The following is a 25,496-nucleotide window of genomic DNA, read 5'->3' on the forward strand; positions in this document are numbered from 1 at the left end:
AAGAAAAGCACCTGTCAACTTTCAAAATAAGTCACTACTTTGATTGGAGTCAAAAAGGAAAAAGATGGTGTAATTACGGATGCTTGAACATATTTGTGCTTAAAGAAAAAGATGGATTGATTCAATTAAAAAGGCTTGCAACACTACAAAAGCAGCTGATTGATCCTAGCTAGCCGACGTACACCATAAGCTTGTTGCTCTCTAGCAAATGGAGTACTCCATCAGCAAGTATGATTACAATTTGGAATGGAGCAATGGTTGAAAAGTCTACTACCCGAGAAACCTACTCGGTTTGAGGCATCTTACTGAAGGAATAAACCTAATAATAATTAAATCTCTCACGTTCACCTTTAACTATGGCTGTTTCAGCTGATAAGGTCTGTCTTTAATTAACCGAACATGCTTACCAAAATAAATATAAGAGAATACTGTACTTATGATGAAAAATTACTTGACATTGTTTCTGGTGAATTCTCTTAACACAATATTTTCTCAACAGCATTTAGCATCCTAAATTAATTTTTATAGAATTTTTTTCTTAAGCTGGCCAAAAAATATTTTTTTCCTTAAAATATTTTTTGGTAATAATGAGTATCTGAAACTATATTTTGGTATAATCTTGGTTATGAAGTTTTACGGTGTTAAGTGAGTAAAAATCGCATTAAAATTATTTTAGAATCTTGAGTACTTCTGGTTTTAAAAGCAAATTGTTTTAAGAATTAACTTAAGAAGATTACTATTCCTGCTTTCTTATTTTAAAAAAATAATTCATGTTTATTAAAAAAAAGTTGTTAAAGATAGTTACTTATAAAAATATTAATTACGTTGTATTACCTCATTTAATATTTACTCCCTCCAATTAATGATATAAATTTTATTAGAAGGGAAAAAAATTTTCAATTCATATTTTTTCAGAAGTAGAAAGCAACATCTGTTAATGCTTTTTAGTTATGATCTACCACCAAACTTTTTTTTTGTTTATATGCTTCTTTGAATGAAAAGAGAAATTGAGAGAAAAAATTAAATGTAAATATTCTAAAACAATCTCTCATTATATTTTGATCAATAAAAGAAAACACAGAAAAGCAAAATTAGCTCATTTATAACAATAATTATTATTATTATTATTAATTTGCAAAAGATGTGGGTCCTAGGTTTGGAGTGTTGATTGTTTATTATTTTGTATTTTCAACTTTTAATATGAATCGATGATTCGTAGAAGGATAATGATTTGGTTTTCTTCTGAAAATACACTAAAAAATCTATCCGCTAATAATTAAATATTCGAAACGCCGTTTCTTTTTTTATTTTTTGGTTCTTGATATGAATATCTAAATAAAGACCCACAATACATATCAAATTAATAACGACACCCAAACCCAATAGAGAAAGTAGAAAAATGATAATGAAATTAAGAGTCTTTGGATAAAAAATAAAGTTGAATTATAAATAAATTATTCTTTATTTTGTTCTTTTATAAAGGTTAAGAAGAAAAAACCCGTCCGAACCGGCTAGTTCAACAGAAAACTGATAAACGGGTCTCTAAGCGGTCAGGTTTTCTTGTTGGACAAGAGATGAAATGAATTGATCACAAACTAACTCAGATCGGTCAATTCAATGGGAAAACTGATGAACCGGTCTCCAGTTGGGTTAGGTTTACTTGTTGGACAAGAGATGAAATGAACCAGTCACAAATCGGTTTAAGCAGGTAACCTCCAGTTGGGATAGGTTATCTAATTTAAACTTTTTGCCTCCTAAAAATACATAAACTTTGGGAAAAGAGAAGAAAGTTTACCGAGAAAGAAAGGAGAGGAAGAGAAAAAACAGAGAGAGAAATGCTAAACAATCCTTGCTATGAAAGAACTTCTGAATATGCTAAAAAATAATCGAAGAAGTATTTTAGTGTGGAAACTAAAAAAGCATAGAAGAAAGATAAAAAGATGATTCAACATTCACGGCTTCACCATGGGGACTTCTTTGTTGTTGAAATTGTACGAGAAAAATTGAGAGAGAGAGGGAGTAGAAACTAGAAGATTAGAAGGCAAGAAGGAAGATAATAGAGAAAATGGGATGAATGAAGTATAGACAAATGAAAGAGAAACTATGAGAGAGAGAGAGAGAGAGAGAGAGAAAACTACAAGATTAGAATGCAAGAAGGAAGATGGTAGAGATAATGGGGTGGATGAAGTATGGACAAACGTTGGACCAAAAAAGAAAAAAAGAAGCAGTATGGACAAATGAAAGAGAAACGAGGAAGGTAAAAGCAATTTAGCTGAGAAAGAGAAATGAAGAATTGTGAAGTGTGCTCTTGGAAGTTTGCTATTTTACTGTACTTATTGACTGTTCGTTGTTTAAGGAAGAAAGAGGAAAGCTGCTCATGTGTCATGGAGAGCAGAATGGGGAGTAGTCACGTGAGAGAGAACAAAGAACAAGAAAGAGAGAGAAAAGTAAAAAAAAAAAAAAAAGATATATACATTAATGAAAGTGTATCAGATTTTTACCTCAAGCATCTAAAAATAACGTAGAAAAATCAAACATTTAAAATAGATATGTATTTTAATAATTTTGATTGGTAAAATTAAACATTTAAGCTGTTGGAAAAAAATTAAACATTGAAACTATTTTTTATAGTTTCTTATATTTTGTTGAGTGATTATTATTTATAAATGTTATTATATTTTGTTATTATTAATTAAATTTTATTATTTTAATATAATTAGTCTGACTCTGGTTGGATTCTAATCCAACCCACTAACTCTTTACCCACTATTTCAAGTGGTTTAGTGGTTTTTTATTTTTTGCCTTTAACAGGATATCAATTCATTTAGTGATTGAGATGTTATTCTCTTGGACTAAGAAGAAAAATAAAATATAAATAAAACAAGTGACTCAATGGGCTATTATAATATTTGTTACTTACCTCAAATATTACAATAAAATTAGGCGAATAACGCAGAAATGCCCTCTAAGTAACTCTTAATTCAAATTATGCACAAAAGTAGCAAATAATAACAGTTCATCCAATCGGTACAAATATATGATATATTAATTTTTAAAAAAAAATTCAAGTCTTAATTCATTATTGCAATTATTTTTTTTGGCCTGACATTATTGCAATTATTGAGGAACCAAAAGGAGGAAAGAAATAAAGTTCACTAACCAAACTTTTTATGAAATGCAGAAAAAATAAATTCTTTCAAGAATAAATATTCAGTTAATATAAATTCATTATAATATGATAAAAGCGTCTAACAGATTTAATGTTAAATATTTTAATATTATAATATTTGATGAAATTAATTTCAAAGCCAATAAAAAATATAATTTGTTTGAAAATATTTCAGGAGCCAGTGAACAAAAAGGAAGATGATCAGAAAATGGTATTTATTTTATTTTTGTAGTTATGTTTTGATATGATTAATCTATAAGATCCAAATGATTAGACATAATTCTTCGATCTTGTCAAAATATGAAAGTTAAGAAACAGCATTCTGCATGATTATACTGTCACAGAGTGAACACACACAAAATCCAATTAATACGAATTTACAGTCACATGGTGAGATCATCTAACAGATTGATTTTGATGTTTAATTTTCAAATGTGCATAATTTTTTCCTGGTAAAAGTTAATTAAAGAATCAACATAACAGAGGTTCTCCAAAGACGATGACTTACGTTATCCCTTCTTATGGTCACCAAGAGCATCTCCTGAGATCTGAATCAACATAACAGGTACCAATTTGTAAATTCCTTTTCGTAAACTAATATCGTCATGTAAATTAAAGAAGTTATATTGTATTATTTACATCTATATTTTTTTTGGAGGCAGAACAATAATTAATGAGAAGCAAAGTAGAAGTATGATTATTAGAATTACATCTAGAAAAAAAAGAGGAAAAAAAGAAAACAGAAAAAATAAACAAAAGTGTAAAATATGAGGCTTTTAAATAAATAAAAAATCAAAATAAAAAAGAAAATAAATTAGTCTTCACTTGAATTTCTATCATTATATGTAATGTAACTCGGTTCTTCAAAGCTCACAAGATTATACTTGGGGAAAAAACCAGAGGAAATCTTATTATTTCTGGTTTTAAACAAAAAACTGTTTTCAATAAATTTCTACACACACGCGCGTACACACGCTTCAACTTGAACTCTGCCCACGTACATTTCCTCATTCCTAGGTCGCTAACGTATGCAAGTTAAAATACCTCATTACATTTAAACAAGAAAATATTCATTAGTGCCTCATTTTAAATGTATTTTTTAACATTTTCCTAATTAAACAATTTTTTGTAATAGTTGATATTCACGGAGCACAAAGAGAAACTCTCAATATTATACGAAATGAGAGGGAAAATGCATTATGCAATGCGTCTCTCGTGTTATAAACATAAAATCCAGTAAAAAAGAACTCATTCTGCTGTCACATACTTTTGCTGCCAATTAATATAAAATCTAAATAATGACATGAAAATTAACAATGCAGAAAGACGATAACTGAAACTAATTAATTACGAGGGAGTACAAGAATATAGTATATATATTTACAACTTTTACTATGAATGGATGATTCGTAGAAGGATGATGATTTGGTTTTTTTTCTGAAAATACACTTAAAAATCTATCTGCTAATAATTAAATATTACCGCTGCTTTTTTTGTTCACTTGATATAAATATCTAACTAAAGACCCACAATAGATACAAAATTAATAACGACACCCAAACCCAATGGAGAAAGTAGAGATATCATAATGAAACTAAGAGTCTTTGGATAAAAAAATGAAGTTAAAAAGATAAAAATAAATTATTCTCTACTCCATCAAGGCAACAATTCATTTGGTGATTGAGATGTGTTATTCCCTTATCATATTCATGGCATCAAATAATAAGAAAAATAAAAGATAAAAAAATAAGTGACTAAATATGTTGTTATGATATCTGTTACTTACCTCAAATATTATAATAAAGTCAGATGAATAATGCAGAAATGTCCACCCAAGTAACTCTCTAATCAAATTAAGAGATGTCCAAGCTGCACAAAAATAGCAAATAACAATTCATCCAATTAGTACAAATATATGATGTATCTTAATTTTTTTAAAAAATATTCAAGTCTTAAAATTCATTATTGCAATTATTGAGGAACCAAAAGAAGGAAAAAAATAAAGTTCACCAACCAAACTTGTTATGAAATTCAGAAATAATAAACTCATTCAAGTATAAATATTCAGTTAATATAAATTTAGCATAACATAACAAAAGCGTCTAATAGATTTGATGTTTAATATTTGGAAGTTATGTTTTGATATAATCATTATGTAAAACAAGACTAATCTCATAACAATCAGTTGTTTCATAAATACAGATTTAATTTAAAACCGAAATAAAAAAAAAGTCAATATTTGAATACGTTAAGTTAAAATTATTTGTTTAGATTGAAAAGCATGTTCAATAACATAATTTCAGTATAATATTAAAGGCAACTAACAAATTCAGGGTCTAATGCACTACTATTTTTTTGTTTGAAAATATTATTTTTCTTCTATTTTTTTTGGCCAAAAATTCTTATTATATTCTGAAAGTTTAGATATATAAGTCGGATTTCAATGAAAATGATAACTCAAAATTAGTCTGACTTTTTTCATTAGTATATATTTTCGAAAATAGGCACACCGTCAAATCCCAAAATCCATCGTCATTAACTCTGGCGATCCGCCTCCACAGGGTTCACTGCCACCACTCTCAGTCACCATCGGAGCCCCTCTAACAATGGGATCCAAAGTCATGAGCATTTTCTCCCTCCCCATCGCCAGATCTCTATGAGCCTGAGACCCCCTCCACCATCGGAATTCAAAGTCGAAGAAGGTGAGGGGAGATGCCGAGAATGGTAGAGAGATCTTCCATTTCCTCTTCTTCGCCCTACTGTTTACATCCTCCATTAGCGTGGACGACGGATCTTATGGGAAATGGTGGATGCCGTCCGCGATATCCGAGGCTGAAGATGAACGCGTGCTGTTCATAAATTTTGTTCAAGTGAAGGTGAACGCATGCTGGAGAAAGTAGAGGGAGGTGAAGAAAGAGAGGGAAACGAGTCGAGTGGTGACTCTGGCCAATCGGAGGAGTGAAGGTTGACTCAAGCTTAATCGGCAGCGAAATTGGAGGAGCAGAAGTTAACTTTGGCCAAGGTTACTGGAGCTTGGAGGACTAGATTTGCTGCTGAGTTATGGTTCTGTTCCTCTAGCTGTTGCTTGAGTTGAGCTATCTTCTTCTTCTTCTTCCTGTTCCAAGGGAGAAAATCTTGATTCCTTGCTTGAAAGTTTTGAGTGGTCAAAAATTTCTGGGTTTTTGTTCATGTTTGCTATTTGGATTTTGTCGGGATTTCATATTACTGTTGCTTTTTTTTTTTGGTTTCTGGAGAAAAATTTGGATATCATCATCTTTGTTTATGTTTTTGCTGATTTTAATGAAATTTATAACAACGGTGGAAGGAGAGAGATTTTTTCGTTTTCTTGGGAATGAGGGATGCTCACCGGTGAAGGGGTGCTCGTCGGCGAAGGAGTAGATGATAGTGAATGACGGTGGATTTTGGGATTTAGAGAGTAGTTGGTAGAAATAAAATCATGATTTCAAAGTATTTTTATAATATATAAAGTAAATATATGAAAGAGTTTGTGTGGTTTTATAAAAAAATGTCCCTGACAAGTACTTTTTTTAGTTGCTACGATTTTACAACTTTAAGGTTGACACCAAAAAAAACAAATCCTAATAACCAATACTCTTTTGTGAAAATTTTCAAAGAAAAAATTACTTTTATTTCTTTAGTAATTCAAATTTGGAGTTTAAATAAGGGTAGAGGGCACCCAACACCCCAACCTATTTTTCAATATAATTTTACTCATTATCTTTTTTTTTAGTGTAATTTTACCTATTTGTAATGGTTCTCTAACGTTTGTTAACATAAATATGTTTTTTTTTAAAAAAAATCTAGTTCTCAAATATGTATTCGAGAAACTTCCTGATCAGGATTTTGGGTTCTCATTACTCATCAAATAAACTTATTTTAAGGTTTTTATATTCCCATTACTCGAATACATACCCAAGCATAGAAGTTTTACGTGATTTTTCTAATGTGTGTTTTATTTTTCAAGAATGGTATATAAATACCAATGTGTGTAATTTTACTGGTCCTCTCGAATATATATTCTAGAACTAGTCTTTTCAAATACATATTTAAGAACTGAACTTCTAAAAAAAAAAACACATTTGTGTTAACAGGCGTTAGATTACCGTTGTAAATGGATAAAATTGCACCCAGAAAGAAGAGATGGTGAGTAAAATTGCACTAACAAAAAAAGATTGGGGTGCTGGGTGCCTTTTTATCCTTTAAATAATGATCAAGGAATATAAACGCGAGGCATATTAAAAACTAATAAATATCTTAATCTAACACGAGCTATATGAACTGCAATAATCTTGCAAAACATGTATTTCTACTATTCCATGCAAAAGAAAAAGAGAAAGAAAAAGAAAACCTATTTGGAAAACAAAATCTTAAAAAAAATTTAAATAATCTAAATTCTTATTTGGATCATTAAATTTGTCAAATTCAAAATCAGGTTACATGACTAAATGAGAACTTTTAAAATTTTATGAAATAACTATAATACCCTTTCATTAGAAATTAAAAGAGATACTAAATTAAAATATTTATTTCACAATTAATACGTTTTAATTCTACATTAACAGTTTTCTGTCTCGACAACTCACAAATAAGATTTTGAATGAAACTTGATCACAATACAATTTTCAAAATTAATAAGTTTAATAATACAATTAACAAGCTTTAATTCTAAATTAACAGCTTTGTCTTCAAAACACACTTGCAATAAATTTTTAAATAAAAGTTGATGACAATACAACTTTAAAAATTAATATGTTTCATTTTATTGTTAACCTATTTTAATTTTAAATTAACAATTTTCTTTTTTCATAATAAAATTATAACAATTCTTTGAATAAAATTTTTTCATAATACAACTTTGAAAATTAAAATGTTTAATTGCTCAATTAACACGTTTCAAGTTTAAATTAATAACCTTTTATCTCTATAACATACTTGTAGGATTAAAGAAGGGAGATTTAATATAAAACTTAGCTCACTGTTGCCTCCCTGATCGATTTTGTGAGTTTACAATGATAGACATCAAGTTTTTCTTGTTAAGAACCGTTGTGCCATGCAGAAATGATAGAAAATCTTCAATTCTCTAGGTTTCTAAAGAAAAGGATATTAGAGTCTTTTTATAAAATTTTATAATTTATTTTTGAATCATATGACCTAATTAGGAATTCAACAAATTTAATAACTCAAATAAAAATTTGTGTTATTTAAGTGTCTTTTAAGAGATTTTCTTTATATATATATATATATATATATATAGATCAGACATAATTCTCCAACAAGTCAGGAATGAAGGAAGGTTAAGAAACACAAAACTTGAATGAGTCAGGACAGATTCTTAAGTTCAGAGAACAGGCAGCGTGCTTAAGAACAACAATGAATCAAAGGACAACAGTGAAACTTGAATAAACACAGGGAGATAAAGACAATGATGGTTTTTTTTTGGGGGGGGGGGGGGGGGGAGGAGCTGAGGAAGTGTCGCGGCTGACTGAGGAAGATAGCGTCAACTTAAACCAACGGCTTTTTAAACGGAAGGATTGGGCATTATTGACAAAGGAGTAAACAATAAGGATTCGATTAAAAATATAATAATAATAACTAGAAGGACCTTATTCAAAATTTAACGAAACTACAAGGACTGTCAAATTAATTTTTTCTATTTCAAAAAACAATAGAGTAAAGAATCTTCAAGTGAATGTTTACCTGTTTGACGGATAGGTGAACTTGAAAATATTTGATGAGAAGCTTGAACAGTAGAGGCCGGTTGAAGAAAATGATTGAAACTGCTGCTAGTACGTACGTATTATGCAAGATTGAAAGTAAATATAAGAAAGAATGAATGAGATCAGGTGAGAAAAAAAAAAGAATCAAACAACTTAGTCTAACCTCTTTAATAATATAAAAATTAAACAAAGTAGAAGTCACCAATTGAACTAACATCTGAATAATACAAATCTAACTAATATAAATTTACTGCCACAAAGCTAGAACATCTAGCAGATTCTTTATGATGTTTCATTTTCTAATATTCAACTTTTCCTGGTAAAAATTAATTTAAGAATCATCATAATAAAGAATCTCCAAGACAATATTTACGTGTAAGATTGAAAGATCACCTTGATGATAAGAGGATAACAAATGATAGAAGAATGTGAATGAAGATAAGAAGGAAGTCTGAACTCTTTTAAGAGAATAGATGATAAGGATTTGTTTTACTTGAGCTCTTTAATTATGGGGACACCAACACTGAAGTTCAAGTAAGCTATATGTTCATTCCTTAATAATCACTGAAGTCGGTTTTGATGCACCCTGCTTTAGCTTTGTTGTATATATTATAAATGCATTATGAGGGCGTACAAGAATATATTAATATACGAAATGAGAGGGAAAATGCATTATGCAATGCGTCTCTCATATTATAAATATAAAATCCAGTAAAAAGAGTTCATTTTGCTGTCACATACTTTTGCTGCCAATTAATATAAAATCTAAATAATGACATGAAAATTAACAATGCAGAAAGACGATAACTGAAACTAATTAATTATGAGGGCGTACAAGAATATATTATATATATTTACAACTTTTACTATGAATCGATGATTCGTAGAAGGATGATGATTTGGTTTTCTTCTGGAAATACACTTAAAAATCTATCCGTTAATAATTAAATATTACCGCTGCTTTTTTGTTCACTTGATATAAATATCTAACTAAAGACCCACAATAGATACAAAATTAATAACGACACCCAAACCCAATGGAGAAAGTAGAGAGATCATAATGAAACTAAGAGTCCTTGGATAAAAAACATGAAGTTAAAAGGATAAAAATAAATTATTCTCTACTCCTTCATCAAGGCAACAATTCATTTGGTGATTGAGATGAGTTATTCCCTTATCATATTCATGGCATCAAATAATAAGAAAAATAAAAGATAAAAAAAAAGTGACTAAATATGTTGTTATGATATATGTTACTTACCTCAAATATTATAATAAAGTCAGGTGAATAATGCAGAAATGCCCACCCAAGTAACTCTCTAATCAAATTAAGAGATGTCCAAGCTGCACAAAAATAGCAAATAACAATTCATCCAATTTGTACAAATATATGATGTATCTTAATTTTTTTTAAAAATATTCAAGTCTTAAAATTTATTATTGCAATTATTGAGGAACCAAAAGAAGGAAAAAATAAAGTTCACTAACCAAACTTGTTATGAAATGTAGAAATAACAAACTCATTCAAGTATAAATATTCAGTTAATATAAATTTAGCATAATATAATAAAAGCGTCTAACAGATTTGATGTTTAATATTTGGAAGTTATGTTTTGATATAATCATTATGTAAAACAAGACTAATCTTATAACTATCAGTTGTTTCATAAATACAGATTTAATTTAAAACCGAAATTTAAAAAAAAAGTCAATCTTTGAATACGTTAAGTTAAAATTGTTTGTTTAGATTGAAAAGCATGTTCAATAACATAAATTCAGTATAATATTAAAGGCAACTAACAAATTGAGGGTCTAATGCACTACTATTTTTTTGTTTCAAAATATTATTTTCTTTTATATTTTTGGGCAAAAAATTCTTTTATATTCTGAAAGTTTAGATATATAAGTTGGATTTCAATGAAAATGAGATAACTCAAAAATAGCCTGACGTTTTTCATTCGTATATATTTTCGAAAATAGGCACACCGTCAAATCCCAAAATCCATCGTCATTAACTCTGGCGATCCGCCTCCACAGGGTTCACTGCCACCACTCTCAGTCACCATCGGAGCCCCTCTAACAATGGGATCCAAAGTCATGAGCATTTTCTCCCTCCCCATCGCCAGATCTCTATGAGCCTGAGACCCCCTCCACCATCGGAATTCAAAGTCGAAGAAGGTGAGGGGAGATGCCGAGAATGGTAGAGAGATCTTCCATTTCCTCTTCTTCGCCCTACTGTTTACATCCTCCATTAGCGTGGACGACGGATCTTATGGGAAATGGTGGATGCCGTCCGCGATATCCGAGGCTGAAGATGAACGCGTGCTGTTCATAAATTTTGTTCAAGTGAAGGTGAACGCATGCTGGAGAAAGTAGAGGGAGGTGAAGAAAGAGAGGGAAACGAGTCGAGTGGTGACTCTGGCCAATCGGAGGAGTGAAGGTTGACTCAAGCTTAATCGGCAGCGAAATTGGAGGAGCAGAAGTTAACTTTGGCCAAGGTTACTGGAGCTTGGAGGACTAGATTTGCTGCTGAGTTATGGTTCTGTTCCTCTAGCTGTTGCTTGAGTTGAGCTATCTTCTTCTTCTTCTTCTTCTTGTTCGAAGGGAGAAAATCTTGATTACTTGCTTGAAAGTTATGAGTGGTCAAAAATTTCTGGAATATAATTCTATAACCTCCGAAAAAATTTCTGGGTTTTTGTTCATGTTTGCTATTTGGATTTGTCGGGATTTCATATTGTTGTTGCTATTTTTTTTTTGGTTTCTGGAGAAAAATTTGGATATCATCATCTTTGTTTATGTTTTTGCTGATTTTAATGAAATTTATAACAACGGTGGAAGGAGAGAGATTTTTCGTTTTTTTGGGAATGAGGGATGCTCACCGGTGAAGGGGTGCTCGTCGGTGAAGGAGTAGATGATAGTCAGTGACGGTGGATTTTGGGATTTAGAAAGTACTCGGTAGAAACAAAATCATTTTAAAGTGATTTTACGGTATATATAAAATATTTTACGGTATATATAAAATAAACATGTGAAAGAGTTTGTTTGTTTTTATAAAAAATATTTCTGGTAAATACTTTTTTGGTTGTTACGATTTTACAACTTTCAGGTTAGCACCAAAAAAAAATCCTATAACCAATACTCTTTTGTGAAAATTTTCGAAGAAAAAACTACTTTTATTTCTTTAGTAATTCAAATTTGGAGTTTAAATAAGAATAAAGGGGATTTTAGTGTAATTTTATTTATTATCTTTTTTTTGGGGTGTAATTTTACCCATTTGCAAAGATCCTCTAACGTCTGTTAACAGTAACATGTTTTTTTTTTTTTTAAAAATCCAGTTCTTGAATATGTATTCGAGAAACCAGTAAAATCATACACATTAGTATTTAGATACCATTCCTGATCAGGATTTTGGGTTCTCATTACTCATCAAATAAACTTATTTTAAGGTTTTCATATTCCCATATTCCTCTTCGAGCTCTCACAATTCCCTCTTCTTCGTCATTTTGTTCTTGCGACACATGGGAGTACTCAAATACATACCCGAGCATACTCGAGCACAGAAGTTCTACGTGATTTTTCCAATGTGTATTTTCTTTTTCAAGAATGGTATCTAAATACCAATGTGTGTAATTTTACTAGTCTTTTCGAATATATATTCCAAAACTAGTTTTTTCGAATGTATATTCAAGAACTGAACTTTGTTTTAAAAAAAAACATGTTTGTGTTAACAGACGTTAGATGACTGTTGTAAATAGGTAAAATTGCATCCAAAAAGAAGAGATGGAGAGTAAAATTACATTAACAAAAAAAGATTGGGGTGTTGGATGCTCCTAAACAAAAAGGTTGGGGTGCTGGGTGCCTTTTTACCCTTTAAATAATGATCAAGGAATATAAACACGTGACTAATAAATATCTTAATCTAACACAAGCTATATGTACTGCAGTAACCTTGCAAAACATGTATTTCTACTATTCCATGCAAAAAAAAAAATCTATTTGGAAGACAAAATCTTTAAAAAAAACATTTAAATAATCTGAATTCTTATTTGGATCATTAAATTTGTCAAATTCACAATCAGGTTACATGACTAAATGAGAACTTTTAAAATTTTATGAAATAACTATAATACCCTTTCATTAGAAATTAAAAGAGATACTAAATTAAAATATTTTATTTCACAATTAACGCGTTTTAATTCTACATTAACAGTTTTCTGTCTCGACAACACACAATAAGTTTTTGAATGAAACTTGATCACAATACAATCTTAAAAATTAATAAGTTTAATAATACAGTTAACAAGCTTTAATTCTAAATTAACAGCTTTGTCTTCAAAACACACTTGCAATAAATTTTTAAATAAAAGTTGATGACAATACAATCTTAAAATTTAACATGTTCCATTTTATTGTTAACCTATTTTAATTTTAAATTAACAACTTTCTTTTTTCATAATACAATTATAACAATTTTTTGAATAAAATTCTATCATAATACAACTTTGAAAATTAAAATGTTTAATTGCTCAATTAACATGTTTCAAGTCTAAATTAATAACCTTTTATCTCTATAACATACTTGTAGGATTAAAGAAGGGAGATTCAATAAAAAAACTTAGCTCATTGTTGTCTCCCTAATCGATTTTGTGACTTTATAATGATAGACATCAAGTTTTTCTTGTTAAGAACCGTTGTGCCATGCAGAAATGATAGAAAATTTTCACTTCTCTAGGTTTCTAAAGAAAAGGACATTAGAGTCTTTTTATAAAATTTTATAATTTATTTTTGAATCATACTACCTCTGGTCCTAATTATAAGACCCAGTTGACTAATTTGAAGAGATTAAAGAAGTAAGTTAAGTTAGTTATTTGTAACAAATAAGTGTTGTCATTCCTAAAATATCCTTACTAATTAAGTGTGTTGGTTAGAACTATCATTATTAGAAGGATTATCTTGGAAAAAAGATACATAAATATGAGAGACAAAATGGATTGGGGTCTTATAATTAGGACCAAACTAAAAGTCAAATGGGGTCTTATATTAAGGACCAGAGGTAGTATGACCTAGTTAGGAATTCAACAAATTTAATAACTCAAATAAAAATTTGTGTTATTTAAGTGTCTTTTTAAGAGATTTTCTTTACATATATATATATATATATAGATCAGACATAATTCTCCAACAAGTCAGGAAGGAAGGAAGGTTAAGAAACATAAAACTTGAATGAGTCAGGATCATGGAAAAAAAAATCGGATCAAACCGGCCGGTTGAACCGGAAAACCGGCCAAATGTCCGGTCTGATTTAACTTAAAAACCAGCTTTCAACCGAACCGGAACAAACCGGAATGAACCGGAATAAACCGATAAAAATCGTGCAAATCGTTGGTTGGGCAGGTTGGCCGGTTATTATTTTTCACTTCCTTCTTCTTCTTACCGTTCACCGAACATGGATGACTCGCCGGCCGAAGACCATGAAAACTGCAATGGCAGAACCAGAGGAGATCACAGAGAGAGACAAAACTTTGTTTGGAAGTCCGTTGTGTGCCACTCTGAAGCATCAGACTTGTTTTGCTTGTAGAGGATCAGAAGAGAAGGAGAAAGATGAAACGCAGAGGAAGATCGGTAAATAAGAAGTGAGGAACACAAACAGATTTGATAGTGTTGCGTGTTCAAGCTTCCAAGCCTCCTCTGCTTGTTCATTGTCCAAGGAAGAAAGAAAAAATAAAAAGCTGCTTTGCGCATTACGAAGAGGGGCTACTCATGGGGTCACGTGGGAGAGAAGAAAGGGGAAGGAAAAAAGGATAAGAAAATTAGAAAGCAAACAAAACAAACAATAGAATCTTTATTCAGTCAAAAGAAAAAAAAGAATAAAAAGGAAAAAAGTCATATATATAAATTATTTCAAATATAATTATCAATTCAAAGATTAAATATTATTTTTTATCATTAAAATATAAATATTTACACCTATTTTAACTAAATTATATTATTTTAATTATTACCGGTCTGACCACGGTTTAACCCGATCTGAACCATTAACCCTTGAACCAGTATCTAGACTGGTTCAGTGTCTGGTCCGGTTTTTTGTTCCTTGGTCAGGATAGATTCTTAAGTTCAGAGAACAGGCAGCTTGCTTAAGAACAACAATGAATCAAAGGACAACAGTGAAACTTGAATAAACGCAGGGAGATAAAGACAATGATGGTTTTTTTTTTTGGTGGGGGGGGGGGGAGCTGAGGAAGTGTTGCGGCTGACTGAGGAAGATAGCGTCAACTTAAACCAACGGCCTTTTAAACGGAAGGATTGGGCATTATTGACAAAGGAGTAAACAATAAGGATTCGATTAAAAATATAATAATAATAACTAGAAGGACCTTATTCAAAATTTAACGAAACTACAAGGACTGTCAAATTAATTTTTTCTATTTCAAAAAACAATATAGTAAAGAATCTTCAAGTGCATGTTTACCTGTTTGACGGATAGGTGAACTTGAAGATATTTGATGAGAAGCTTGAACAGTAGAGGCTGGTTGAAGAAAATGATTGAAACTGCTGCTAGTACGTACGTATCATGCAAGATTGAAAGTAAATATAAGAAAGAATGAATGAGATCAGGTGAAAAAAAATGAATCAAACAACTTAGTCTAAACTCTTTAATAATATAAAAATTAAACAAAGTAGAAGTCACCAATTGAACTAACATCTGAATAATACAAATCTAACTAATATAAATTTACTGCCACAAAGCTAGAACATCTAGCAGATTCTTTATGATGTTTCATTTTCTAATATTCAACTTTTCCTGATAAAAATTAATTTAAGAATCATCATAATAAAGAATCTCCAAGACAATATTTACGTGTAAGATTGAAAGATCACCTTGATGATGAGAGGGCAACAAATGATAGAAGAATGTGAATGAAGATAAGAAGGAAGTCTGAACTCTTTTAAGAGAATAGATGATAAGGATTTGTTCTTTACTTAAGTTCTTTAATTATGGGGACGCCAACACTGAAGTTCAAGTAAGCTATATGTTCATTCCTTAATAATCACTTAAATCAGTTTTGATGCACCCTGCTTTAGCTTTGTTGTATATATTAAATATATAATCCTATAATCCAGGTTTCTTTTATGCTGTCATTTCCTTGAAGACGAAGAAAATGAAAGTACTCCCTTCTTTCTTTGGGCCCCAGTATAATAGTTATTTCAATTTTAATTTACTATAGAGAAGAAAGATGTGATCCAAGCCACAAACAATCAAGTTATTCCCTACGTAGTACTTTATAATTCATATTTAATAAATGTTCAATAGGAAGTACTATAAAGGGAACTTCTATGCCAAAGACAAAGGACAACTATATAACTCATAGCGCATATATATGTATGTGTGAGTGTGTGCACACATTCATTTGTATCTGAGAAACAAAACAAAAGTAGAGCATAATAAAGGAAGTCACAGAACTGGATGAGCAAGAAGAAAGTCTGGTTTCTAAAATCAAAATGAAAAAGAAAAGCACCAGTCAACTTCCAAAATAAGTCACTACTTTGATTGGAGTCAAAAAGAAAAAAGGTGATGTAATTACAGATGCTTGAACATATTTGTACTTAAAGAAAAAGATGGATTGATTCAAGGAAAAAGCTTGCAATACAACAAAATTGTGCTTATTTGATTATAATATAATTTGGAAAAGAGCAATGGTTGAAGAGTTTCTCTGAGAAACCATTTGGATCTGAGGCATCTTACTGAAGAAAGGAACATGCCTGATCTAGATAAATAGTTGAATATAAGAGAATAATATTCTTATGGTGAAAAATTAGAATGGTTTCTAGTGAAGGTAAAGCAGCAATTTAGTAGCTTGAAACCACTCTATAAATCAAGCGGGTGAACCTATATTCTGTGCTAGACAAACCAAAAACTAAAAGAACCAGTTATGACTTTATTCTTGAATAAAACAGCATGAACAAAGCTTGAATGGAGAACACATTGCAAATATGCAAACAAGGTAGTTAGAAGCTAACCATGACAACTCTTGTCTTCTAAATATATATGGATCCATAATTCCAGTAGACGGACCCAGCAGGAGCTCAAAGTTGTTGGCCAAATGATAGGCTGTTGTCGCAAGACAATCAGCACATTCCAGTCTGGATATTCCTTGGTCTCTAGCAATTGGAATACTTGATGCTTGAATATTCCCTTCTCTGCTTCTTCCATCAGCAAGTATAAACAAGCATGACTCTTTTGAATCTGATTTCACCACAACAACCAACATATTAGTCCAAGGCCATCTTTTGACTTTCCTGCCACCGGAATTAGGTTGCCATTCCTACCAATCAGAACAAATAAATGAGGGTTCAGTAAATTTCGTTGCCATCTCGCAATCTCTCAATGCATGAATGAGTGCTTCCTCCCCACTACACTCAAAAGGACACACAATATTAGTATTTATCCCTCATTTTGTTGAGTCAGTTCGTAGGAAGCCTCTCATGGTATACTTGCCAAAAGAAAAATTTAACATTTTCAGGCGGGTGCCACCTCCAGAGTGTTATAAGCTGATTTCACACTAAAACATCCGAAAGAATATGTCCTCTTCTTGGTTACAGGGCAGCTTCACCGTTCTAATCCTGTCAATCACCCATAAAGGTACGAATTTTCTCCATTCTTGTAAATTCCAAATGAGATGTTCATTTGGAGCAATCAGCTGGATTAAAGGCACATCTAGCGGTGCTCACAAGTCCACCCAAAATCCAGTAACAGTACTCCAGCACAAAAATCTTCCCAAACAGCAATAGTACCTTCCCACCAGTATCAATTATGACTTTAAAACCGACACTTAAATTAAGTAGCCTTTCTCTTCATCTAGAGACTTATAAAGTATAAACCATCGACAATATATTTCTTTCTTCTCTTGCAAATGTCAATGCACGACTCAAAACCAGATACTAAATAGGATTTCAATTCAGTAAATATCAGTAACTTGTTTGTCCACTAAATATTATATTAAAGGATAACAAGCTAGTTAATTACAGTTGTTGCTGACCTTGATGGTTTAGAGGGTTGGGCATTAGTGCCTGAGCTAGCATTCCTAACTAAGACATCCCGTTTTCTGCACTTAATCTCCGCCACTCGTAGAATCAATGAAACAGGGCGTGCCACACCTCTTGTCTCTTGGCATTCAGAAGCCTTCCGTCGTCACTGGATCAGAGAGATCTCCATCCGAATGGCGGGAGAACATCGAAGATTGAGCGCAACAACGGTGTCGTTTGGTTCCAAGCGCGAGGTCGAGGGGTGGCAGAATCTACCTTGCAGCTGGATGAGGATGGACCTTTCAGCATCGGTGGAACAGACATAGCTCATAGCCTCCAACAAGACCATGATTGCTTTGCTTTACCATTGGCAGAGCAAAGATGGCACGAAGGGAGGATGGGAAAAATACTCTGAGTGCGTTTGGAACAGTTCATGAATAGATTATAAGTAGTTTTTTAATAATAATTTATGAAATAAAAGATAACTATATATAATATATAAGGGGAGTTTTATTTCTATTTACGTAAAATGAGTTTATGGGAAATTTTCACCGTTGTGCTAAATAAACCCTTAGTTTTTCCTTAACAAATTTTAGAGTTGCAGTAATATTTTTTTGGGTATAAGAGTAGTGGATAGGTGAAGAGTAGAAATTCAAGAGTTCAATTTTTTATTCAAAAAAATAGAAGAGTATGATTATAAGATTTTAATAAATAAAATACGTAAAATAAAAGAGTAAAAAAATTACAAGTGAAAGAGTAAAAAAAAAAATTAAAACTTTTATTTTAAATTGAACTCATCGAAGTTTTTTATTTTCCTGCCTTCCCTCCATTTATCTCATCTTAAACTGATTTATGACTTGACGGTTTTATCTGTTTATAAACAGGCCTGGCCTGGCAACAACGTTAAATAAACATAAAACTACAATTTCAAAAGTAATCCTATCTGAAAAAGAAATTGTAAAGGCTCTCCACATATGTCAGACATACATGACCTTCCTAGCGGTATATTTACTGGGTCAAGCCGGGCCAAGATTTAGATCCATTCACTCATATTTATTAGATCCAATTATCCGATTAAATCTTGTCATGTATACTTTTCTTAATAACACAGTTTGGATAGACAACATTTTAAAATTCTATCAGACAGTTATTAATAATAATATTTTCTGTCTATGATGAAAATTTAATATTATCAGCAAGAATCATTTTTTATAAATAAAATTGTGGTCTCATATTTTACACAAAGTCTACAGTAAATCGTATTACTTATAAGATATAGATAATTTCATTTTTTTAATACATTTTACATAGCATAATATAAAATAATTAAAAAAGATGTTCGGACAGTGAGATTATGGATTTGCAATCTGAATATGGTTTACAAATGAGAACAGTGAGATTAGCTCGTTGGCCCAAAAAAAAAAAAAGGACAGTGAGATTAACATTGAGGGTTTGATGTTCGGACTTATTTATAATACTGCCATCACCCCCATGGCGCGCTCAAAAGCTGCCAACCCACTGTCTTCGCTTTTTACTTGGTCAGCACATATTCCTTCTTGCCGCTTCCTCACCCAAAAAGCTAAATTGCCAATTATAATCCATATATTTATTTTTTTTCCAAATAAATAAAAGATGTTCATATGATATTAATTGTAAAATTGTAGTGATAATTAATTCTGGTACCACGTTATTATTAAATTTGAAGAATTTATCATTTAAATCGGGTAAAAATACATATTTAATTTTCTAACTTCATATGAAATTTTAATTTAATCTTTTAATTTTATAAAATATCTTTTCAGTTTTTTAATTGTAACACCATTAATCTTAAACGATAATATTTTGTGTCAATCATTATGACTTTTAAACAACAAACTTATTATATTAGTATTTAAAATATTTTTTAAACATGTCAAATTTCACTGTCAATATTTTTTTATGATATTAGAGTTAGATGATTGCAAAAGACACATCATAAAATTAAGAAATAAAAAGATAATTTGAATTTCATCACTTCTCAATTTCCCATGCCTCTTTACCCTTTCTCAAATGTTCCCTTTTCATTTTTGAATTTATATTATTGTTTAATTTTATTTTTTCATCCCAACCAAACTTAGGAATGATTTTAATTTTGTAAAGGAAAATAGTTATGCTGCCACATTTCATTATTCTGAATATGAGATTCAGCCAAACATTCGGGCCTTATATGTCATTTTCACGAAAAACAGATATCGAAGCAACTGTCCCATAAGGCAGCTAGAAGCAAAAAGGACTTCCCGATTCGCGCATTTTGACATCACAGTTTATAAGTTATAATCCTTGCAATTCATTTAATGCCCATTAACTCTCTTTTCCTAATTCACACTTCTCAAGGTTTTTCAATGATCATCATTTTATTATTGGCATTTCGTTTTGCGGCTTCCTTCAAATTAAATAATATTATAAATTAATCAAGCTACAGTAACAATTTAAAATCAAATAATAATATTTTACCTAATATTTATCTAACATATTAATTCTGTTGGTAATTAAGAATTATTAAAATTTTTAATTATTATACTCCCTCCGTTCATTATTATAAGAGATATTTGATGTTTATGGCATGTTCTCATATATAAGAGACACTTAAAAGTTGTCTCTATTTTTTTGTATTGATTTCCTATTTTACCCCTATTTATTTTGTTTCCAACTCATACTCTCTCTTCCTCCCACTTCTCTTTCTTTTAATAATTTAATTGTCCTCTCTCATACTCTCTCTCCTTATTAATAGGGTAATTGTTGGAAAAAATATTATACTTTTTACACATTAATTGTCCTCAATTAATTTTAACTGTTTTTTTTATCAATGTAATTTGATTATTTGTCTCTTATAATAAGAAATAAAGGGAGTACTAGCTACCATGTGACCTGTGGTGAATTGCCAGGCTTTGAACTATATGGTATGATGCTAAAGTTGGCATCCAACAAAGATTTTTCGATGTTATAAATTTTTAGGAGATATGCTATATTCAATAGTTCGACAATAGAAACAATTCATTAGTTCATCTTTTTTGCATTTCATGTTACATGTATTTTTAGTATTTCTCCTTGAATTGTAATATTTCTTGTAGGATTTTTATTTTCTTATTTATATACATATAAGTTTTGGTTACAGAGCAATAATATCATAATTTTGAAAATATCATATGTTTTATAAATATTAAACATTATTTCAAATAATAATAATTTTGAGAAACTCCTTTGCTTCTTATAAAATTAATGAATATAACCAATAATTTATAATAAAATATAAAATAAGGGAACAATCAATTTGTATTTAACTATAATTAAACAAAAGACGTGTTATGACTGGTTAGCATAATAGTTGGCTTTATTAAATCATGAATTCCAAAATATTAAGGAGGCAAATCTGAGTTCTGTTTATGAAATAATTTCTCCGGTCATAAATATATAATCTAGTTTATAGTACAATTTGTACTATATACTAGATATTATATTTAGGATGGAAGGTAGTATGTATTAAACTAATATTAAATTAGTTGTGCATAGAAACTGACAGGTGAAGATTTGTCACCTTGATAGATATAACATCATTTTGGCAGGTAATTTAACAAAGTCCTCTCATTTTATGGAGGTAAATATTTGCATCCTTATCAGCCTCCGCTGTTTATCACTGAAATAAAATGGATATTGATTGAGGGGTTTAGGTTGTAATCTTGAAGGTTTCTCTCTCTTTTTATGGAGGTAAATATTTTGCATTGTTGCCAGTTCAAACTCAGAGTCGTTCTTTACAATGCAGATGCTAGCAACACTCTGTGGCCCGAATTTGAGATCATTATTGAAGACGAAAGTGATAACAATAACCCTGACATTTCTGAGGGCAATGCTTCAACTAGTTCTTTGATATCAAAGAACGGAATTGACGACACAATGAATTCGAGAACTTTCAGGTATTGCCCCAAATTCACCTGTCATTGACGGTATAGTTTATATGCAGCTATGTTGTTTGCTAAGTTTTTTTTTTTTTGCCTGTAAACAGGGTGATGATGACAAAAAGAGTTGGGTCTGCGTCCAGGAGCGTATTAATTCAGCCCCTGAACATTGAGGTGATTATTGCTTGACTGGTTGAAATTCTGTTGGATAATTGTGCTTCCAGCACCGCAGAAATGTCTGGCAAACAGGTTATACTGGGTCTTGGTGTGACCGATAAGCCTGAAAAAGAGTTCCCCCCCCCCCCCCCACCTGACTGGTCTATCCTAGCATGTATGATACTTGTATTGTGAACAGAGTGATGGTTGTGACTATGCTGCAATACATTATCTGACTATTGTTCACATGCATGTTCGGGTCACAGTGTTAGAAACTTGGATTACCCAATTTAAAATGTCTCCACCTGTCAATACCACATGTAGTGGCAATAAAAGGTTTGATGACAAACGTGGATGTGTTTTACCCGTCTTAGAAAAATTTGGCGAGTCTTGCCCCTTTTCATTGTAATACCCTTTTTTTATTGCATTTTTAATGGCTTATTTATTCTGGTGACCACAGGTATTATCGAAATACTAATGCAAGGCCCATATGGCCTGTTTCAAGCGGTCGACCGTCTAAAGCTGATATCCCTAAATGCAATTACTGTGGTGGTTCAACGTGTTGTGAGTTTCAGGTAAGATTTTTGAGGATTCATTGATAGAAAGTCAATGAATATAGTCCTTAGGTCCTTATTTGATCAACTTAGATAGATCAAGAGAGTTAAATAAATTAGTTAATTAAAACAAATGTGATTTAATCTTCCTTATAATATCCTGGAGGTATATTATATTATAGGGAAAACCATATTAGAGGCACTTATACTTTTTTTCAATTTTCAATTTGGTACCTATGTATTTTTTGTTCTTAACTAAATCTTTATTTTTTCTCTATTAACATCATTAATCCTTATGTAGAGACTAAAAATATCAATAGAACAAAGTTATAAGAGCTAATGTTGCTAAAAAGATAAAATTAAATGTTTAATTAAAGAGAAAAAAACATAGGTACCAAATTAAAAATTGAGAGAAAGTATAAGTACCTTCAATATGGTTTTCCCTATATTATATATCAAGTAAATTAGTTTGGAGAAAAATAATAAATATAAAAAAAATAGATTAAGATTTTATATGTAAGACCAAGACTAACTCTCAAGTTAGCTCCTGTATTGAGGACGGAAGGAGTACTATTTGTTATTCTTGTTCTAGTAGTTACAGATTTAAAATGTCGTTGGTGCCAGATTCTGCCACAGCTACTCTATTATTTAGGTGTCGACAATGAAGTGGACTATAGATTGGGCATCAATTGTTGTGTACACGTGTGAAGCATCCTGTGACTCAGGTGTGGCTTACAAAGAAGAATATGCTTGGGTTCAACTTTACCAACCTTCCACCACCTGACCTCGCTGTTGAAATATCTATTTTTCCATTTTTTTTAATAGAGGAAGTATGAGATAGAAATATAGTAACGTAGCATCAAAAGAAAATTTTGTATTATAATAGGATATTGATTTTGTTATTGAGAATATTCAATTTTGGTTCATATTTATTCTGATAATCACTGCTCATGATAACATTGGTTTGAAGTTCTCTACAGCTTATATCTATCTTGAATCCCATTTGGTTTACTGTAAAGGTGGGGTAATCATGTGATGATAATTATGCTTAAAATAGCAGCTTTAGATTAGATGTGCTCAGGTAGAAAGGGAATTTTTTAAAAGATAATTTTTATCAGCTAAACTTGTAATTAGAATACAGTTGGTTAAAATATACTATGTCCGGTTGTTAATATAAGATTCAATAGATTAAGATAGTTAATAAATTACAAATATATATTTATTTACCATTTTTTTCTGCTTATCATTTTTATAAATTTACATATAATTTAATAATACATATAAGTATAATAAAAGGATCAAGTAATAATGTAATATATATTATAATTAAGTAATTTAGTTATTTTTTTAATTTTTTTAAATTAGTTATTTAGATCTTATATTAAGGGTTGAATGAAGTATTAGTTGATCATATAACAGCATTTGCAGAGTCAAAGCATGGATATAGAAAGAATCAAAGAAAGCTAGGTTTTGTATGCTAAAGCAATGGATATGTTAAAATGTTTATGCTATATTAATTATACACTTGTAATTTCTTTTTCAAAGCATGGATATAGAAAGAATCAAAGAAAGCTAGGTTTTGTATGCTAAAGCAATGGATATGTTAAAATGTTTATGCTATATTAATTATACACTTGTAATTTCTTTTTTTTTTTTAGGCACCGAATTATATACATGGAATTTATTTCATACTTTATGTAGATATTATTTTTCAGCTACCTTGTACATAGGGAAAATGACATATAAAGAAGTTTGAAAATATGAAATGCCAATTTGGGAAGCTAAGAAAATGTAATGACAGAGAAGGAAATTTTTTTCAAATTAGAATTTTGAAATTTAGTAAAATGATAAAAATACCCTTTGTTTTTATTTTTTTTAAAAAAACCCAATCCCTCACCGGTGGTCGGCGGCCGGCAGCCGCTGCCAGCCACCGGCCACCTGTGTGGTGACTGCCGGTGGAGTTTGCTTGTAATAGTTCTTTTTTTTTTTTCATGGGAGAATATTGCAAGAAGTGGTAGGGGTGGGATTTGATCCCATAACCCCTTGGCCCAAACAAAAAGATAAATGACCATTGGACCATCAAAGATTTCTTAATTTTATAATGCAAATAAAAATATAATTTGACTCTTTTACTGTGACTCCAACCTGTGACAACAATTTACCTGAGGATGACAAGTCTTAATTGAGAAATAACAAGTCTAAATTTGATATTAACAAAGCAACTTTTTCTGATACATAAGAAGTAGCATATACATTAATGAAAAATAACCATAATTTATTTGAAAATGACACGTCTTTATTAAAAAATGACAAGTCTAAACTTGAGATTAACAATGTGTCTTTTGCTGATACATTACAAGAAATAACATGTACATTAATTAAAAATGACCATAATTTATTTGAAAATGACACGTTTTTAGTAGAAAATGACAACAATTTATTTGGGAATATACATGTTATTTCTTGTTATGTATCAGGAAAAGACACATTGTTAGTCTCAAATTTAGATTTGTCATTTTGTAGTAAAGACTTACATTTTCAAATAAATTATGGTCATTTTTAATTAATGTACATGCTAGTTTTTGTTATGTATCAGGAAAAGACACATTGTTAATCTCACGTTTAAACTTGTCATTTTTCAGTAAAGATGTGTCATTTTCAAATAAATTGTCATTTTTAATTTATGTGCATGCTAAACTTATATTTTTATTTGCATCATAAGGTTAAAAAGTCTTTGATGGTCCAATGGTCATCTGCATTTTTGTTGCCCCAAATGGCCAAGGGGTTATGGGATCAGATCCCACCCCCACCACTTCTTGCTGTTACAAACAAACTCCACCTGCAACCACCACACCGGTGGCCGGCGCCCAGTTGCCGGCTGTGACTGTCGGCTGCCGACCACAAATGAGGGGCTGAGTTTTTT

General features: G+C 30.8%; 1 long non-coding RNA gene across 1 annotated transcript; it reads left to right on the plus strand.

Moving 5' to 3' along the window:
* Positions 1-773: 773 nt before the first annotated feature.
* Positions 774-23,505, plus strand: LOC114755638 (uncharacterized). The gene is made up of 3 exons (XR_003741333.1): positions 774-787; positions 5,890-5,893; positions 23,401-23,505. It is a non-coding gene; the product is annotated as an uncharacterized LOC114755638 (long non-coding RNA).
* Positions 23,506-25,496: the final 1,991 nt, after the last annotated feature.

The sequence above is a fragment of the Neltuma alba genome, unplaced genomic scaffold (genome assembly GCF_004799145.2).
Source record: "Neltuma alba isolate B1F8T4 unplaced genomic scaffold, ASM479914v2 tig00010296_pilon, whole genome shotgun sequence".
NCBI classification, from domain to species: Eukaryota; Viridiplantae; Streptophyta; class Magnoliopsida; order Fabales; family Fabaceae; genus Neltuma; species Neltuma alba.